We start from the raw sequence: 6,000 nt of genomic DNA on the forward strand, positions 1-6,000 counted from the left end.
ATATTAAACTTGAACGTATTCCTATCATGTGTGACAACCCTGGTGCGATCAACCTAACCAAAAATAAGGTGTTACATTTTCATACTAAACATATTGAGATACATCGCCATTTTCTACGAGACCATGTTGAAAAAGGTGATGTCATTTTTGAGCATGTTGATAGCAAAAATCAACTTGCATATATTTTTATAAAACCACTTACGACTGAGCCGTTTTTCAATATTCATCGGGAATTAAGCATTCTCGATATCTCAAATCTTGCCTAACATATGTTGATTGCATGCACTTTCTATATCTTGTTTAACTTTTGTTCGAAAGTTCATTTTCGTGTGAAGTGCATTCTCCATCTCATCCTATGAGGTAATATCGCTATATATTTATCTCTTTGCCCTTAAAGTTTCAATGAGGTATGTTGTTTAACTATGACTAAATTAATTGCATATTTATATTCCATGACTATGTGATATAAATGATGAATCATGAAGTTAATATGTGTTCACTTCCAAAAATCTCAATTGATTACACATGTGTTTTCAATATATATGCTTATAATGACATCTTGTTTGATCTCATCATCATGTGTATCTCATATCATTAACATCAAATACTTGAAGTAGTTGTAATTATATGTGTGGATTAACATGTTATATGAAATTCTGGTACGCATATAGCAGATGTCGTATACGATGTCACGACACTAGGATCGGGACATGTCACACCAGAAACAAGTACACAGATAACAGATGTTGTATACGATGTCACGAGATCAGGATCAGAACATGTCACATCATAAACAATTACAGTGTTAAAGTATATAGTAGGAAGTAAATAACACGGGTCAATTGTTAACCTAGTTCGGTGCAACGTCACCTACATCTTGGGACATCCAAGCCAGGAAGGAAATCCACAATAATAGTATTAGTTTGAAGTTCTAAACAACATCTGGTTTTACAAACTTATCACCTAATCATTACCCTTGGAATTTCTATCTAAGACTCTCCTAGATATGAGACTCTTCTCACTTACCTTCAATCACACAACAATGATAACAACTTCTAACAATAAACAGAAGACACACTTCCAATAAAACAGAATCCACTCTTGCTTAAAAGCTCATGAGTGATTCACAATTACAACTCAAAAAACTCAGTCCAATTCAAGCATCTAAGTGATACAAGAATTTCTCACAAATAACAATGAACAAACTAAACCCTAACAAAGACTATTACATACGCAACTTAGTTGTTTTCTTAGGTTTAGAATCATCCTTTAAATATCCCCAGAATAGCATGGGCTTTGGGCTAAAAAATCATTAGATCCAAAACAAATCAAATTACATCCAATATGATTAAATCAAATATGATGTCTCCTTAAATGTGTTGACATCCATTCTGCAGAATTAAATGTTTTGACATATGTTTTGCATAATCTTCTATCAAATCAAATCAAATCTAATGTTTCCTTAAATGTTTTGACACCAATACTTAGGAAACATTGCACAGCTAGAACCAATATTTAAGCTTCTAAAAAAAGCACTTTGAACCGCAAAATGCGTGAAATAAATCATCAAAGAATATTCACTAATCTCACATTAAAAAACAAATCTTCCAAGAATGTAAAACAACAGCATGCCACAATGTTGTACAAGCATATCAAGACATCTTGTCCAACATCTTTCTATTTCACTTGTTTTAACAAAATGCTGCCAATCACAAAACACACAACCTAACAATCTCCCAATTTGGAATTTTTTTTGGCTAAAATAACCTTTGCAAAACATATCTTGTAAAATCCAATAAACACCTGAGAACTTCTTCAAAGAAAAAACACAATAAACAATCTTGGAACTTCTCTAAGATACATCAGAGGCATACACGTCATAATCAGATAAAATCAGACTCACAGAGAATGTCACATCAGAGAGAAGTAAACTCTCACAACACAAACTTTCTGCAGAGAAAAATAAATTCTCCCAGACAAGATGTCAAGACATTTGGTATGACTTCACAACAACCAAACAACACACATAAACTATCACTATCACTAAGCATGTCATTATTAAGCTAAAAGAGAAAATACATATGCTCCCCCTAGATAGCAGAACAAAGTCAAGAACTACTCCCCATCCAGTAGTATTCCCTCTCAAAGGGAAAAATGCATAAATACGCATAGGCAAAAGAGAACCAAACCACTACTCCCCCTTTTTAGCCGAAAATTGACGAACAACCACAAAAGTAGTAGAGAAAAACTGAAAATAGAGGTAGCAACACATACGAAATATTATGTTACATACCAAAATCACTAAAAGTGCTAAAAATGTAGGGCATAGCCAACAAAACAAATACAAAAGAAATAATCAAAACATGTCAGATGTGAGAACTGGCATTTGTTTCTTCATCAGTAGCAACATTTGCATCATCATTCACATCCTCCTCATTTTCTTCTTCCACATCACCAACCACATTACATCAATAGCCTCCTGAGTTAAAGCTTTGATCAGTCTTTCCAATCTGATTTTCTTTGTAGTGCAAGTTTTGATGGTTTCATCCAAAGCCTCACATGTATCTTTCAGTTCAGTAATTATTCCATCCTTTGAGGTTGATCTGGAAGTTTCCTTATAAGATGTCATGACAATATTTGGGACATGTGTCCCTGCAAACAACCTATAGTGCAAGGATAAAGGAGATTCTCCCTTACTTGCTGCATCAGAACTGATTAATATCTCAGGGTGTTGGCTCATAATTATTCCACAAATTAGAGAGGGAAAAGTAATAGGCATTTTCACAGCAAAAGTACTAGTATACTTAAGCGTTTGCTCAAAGACATAATACCCAAAATCAAACATGGTTTTGGTTCCAACAATGTAAATGAATTTACCCAAACATGTAGCTATGGTTAAGGTATGATTTGTAGGAACCCAATTGACAACTCCTATCCTATGAAACACATCATAATTCACACTTAACCTGTTAGCTAATATCTTTCCCTTTCTTGGCCAGTGTGGAACCTGTTTGGAAGTGATTTCATACACCTTTTTGTACTCCTTACTCTTCTTATTGTCACAATCCGTAGGAATGTTCATAATGAACTCCTTTACTAGCCTTTCATAAACTTACCAAACCCAACAACACTCTTCATTAATCATGCATTCTCAATAATACTTACTACCTCCTTACATTCAAGGGTATCCTTCCTAACTTCTCTTTCCAAAACCAACCTCCTTTGGTACACAAACTTCCAATTTTCAACATTCTCAATAGAGTGAAAAGAGATGTTGTTAGTGGGAACTTCAGGCACATTTGCAGGGACCTTTTTCCCAACAACTTTCATTAGAGGTATGATGTCTTGAACATTCTGCTCGACATCATACTTAAAGTCACTTGAAGGTGCCTGCTTCCTTTTCTTAGTAGGAGCCACAAACTTGCTTCAACCTTTAGTAGGTCCAACAATAACACTTTTCTTGGGAGCCTTAGATGGCTTTCTTGCAGATGTAACATACTTTTATGTTCTATTCCTTAATCTTTTAGCAATACTCGGAGCCAATTTGTTTCCAATAGGCTTATCATCAAAATCTAGACCATCAACATTTACAATATTAATAAACTTATCCTTCTTCACACCAGTAATATCTTTTTCTTCAGACAAAAATTTCTCCTCCTTAACATGTATACTTTTATCATCATAGCCATCTTTCTTATTATTAATTGGAGTTTCATGCATCACTAAATGGAGGGAAGAGAAAATATTGTTTACACACCTCCACATTAGTAATATCTATAACTCTTCAAACATGCAAATTCCTAATTCGCCCCTTAACTTCTCAAACTGATTTGCATCCAAAGCTTTAGTAAATATATTTACTAGTTACTTCTCAGTGGCCACATGCTCAAGAGTAACAATTTTTTCCTTAACAAGATCCCTAATAAAATGATGATGAATATCAATATGCTTTGTCATGCTATGTTGAATGGGATTCTTGGATATATTGATTACATTCAGATTGTCACAATATAATGTCATGACTTCCTGCTTGACATTGCATTCCTTTACCATATGTTTCATCCAAATCAATTGGAAGTAACTGCTTTCTATTGCAATATACTCAACCTCAACAGTAGATAATGACACACAATTTTGCTTCTTGTTGAACCAAGGTATAAGATTATTTCCCAAGAAGAAGCATCACCCATAAGTACTTTTTCTATCATCAACATTACCTGCCCAGTTTGCATCACAATACCCTACAAGCATACAATTAGAACTATGAGAATACAACATGCCATACTCACTAGTACCGTTAATGTTTTTCAAGATCCTCTTCACTTAAATAATATGACGGATTTTAGGCTCTGTCTGATATCTAGCATATACTCATACAACAAAAGTGATGTCTGGTCTGCTAGTTGTAATATATAAAAGACTATGAATCATACTCTTGTACAAACTTTGATCCACATCAACACCTTTTTCATCCTTAGTTAATTTCAAGTGAGTTGTTGCAGGTGTCTTTTTGTGACTAGCACTTTCTAAGCCAAACTTTTTCACTATATTCTTAGCATATTTTCTTTGAGAAATGAAGATAGTATCATCCATTTATTTAACTTGAAGACCAAGAAAATAGGTTAATTCACCAACAAGACACATCTGAAATTTAGATTGCAGTTGCTTAACAAAATGTTGAACCATCTGGTTCGACATCCCTCCAAACACAATGTCATCAACATATATTTAGGCTATCATGAGTTTACCATGCTCTTCTTTAATAAACAAGGTCTTGTCTGTTCCCCCTTTCCTGTAGCCATTGTTGACAAGTAACTCAATTAACCTTTCATACCAAGCCCTAAGTGCTTGCTTTAAACCATATATAGCTTTATTTAGTTTGAAAACATCATTTGGAAAGCTATGATCTATGAACCCCTTGGGTTGTTCTGAAGGAGAATTGCGATCCAAAACGTAGCGGAAATTATTCTCCTTTAGAGATCCTTACGAATGGTCATGATCAGTGATAGAATATTTACCTCTTGTGACGATTGAAATCTTTGGTGCAGATCTCTTATGACGATCAAAACCTTTGATGCAGATCCACGGAGCGATCACGAACGTTGAACGATGACAACGTCTCTACTCAGTCTACACGAACGGATTCCTTCAATCTCAGTGCTAGCTGGTACGAATGAAGGCTTTGAGTGAGAGAGAGAGAGAGAGAAAACGAAAATAATGCAACCGCAATGAATGCTTCTACACAAGGGTTCTATTTATAGAACCACTTGTGTGGGCTTCAAGCTAAAAATCCCACTTAAGTGTATTTTGGCCCATATCTTATAATATGCCCAAAATCACTTAAGCCCATGGTACCTTACCATATTTCGTATTCTACTCAAGTACACCGTACCTTACGATGTTCTACAACTCACTTAAGTGCACCGTACCTTACGGTGTTCCTTAGTTACTCTATCTCTCATCAATCCGTCCTTTGTGTGTGACCCTGTAGGTTTTCGCGACATTGGTAATTATATTAAATCATGTATTTAACATAATAAACAGTGAGCGGTATCTAGCAACATATCACTGCTACCCAAGACACGAAAATGTCATGTGATCTGACAATTCCTTCTGTGATAATACTTATGTGTATAATTACCCTTTTTCCCTTATGTCTATATTGAACACAAGGCATAGATCGTGCCATCCTTGTCCAGTTCAATATTGGGCCCATAGACATTTATCCTGTTACGCAGGATGGGCAAATTCCATCTAGGTCACTCATGTCCCTCAGCATGCTTCGTGGAGTACCCATCAACCGTCTTTATGGTTATCCAGTTACGGACAACGTTTGATCAGCAATAAAGCACTCGACTCTACATCCAGGGTCCATAGTGGTTTCAGGTCGAAGAGTGGTATACACCATTATCACCATGAGAATAACTTATGACACTTTGCATAACATTCTATATAGTATTCTCATAGCGGGTCAATCCGGTATAAATGTTACTCTTAATA

The sequence above is a fragment of the Lathyrus oleraceus genome, chromosome 3 (assembly GCF_024323335.1).
Source record: "Lathyrus oleraceus cultivar Zhongwan6 chromosome 3, CAAS_Psat_ZW6_1.0, whole genome shotgun sequence".
Lineage (NCBI taxonomy): Eukaryota > Viridiplantae > Streptophyta > Magnoliopsida > Fabales > Fabaceae > Lathyrus > Lathyrus oleraceus.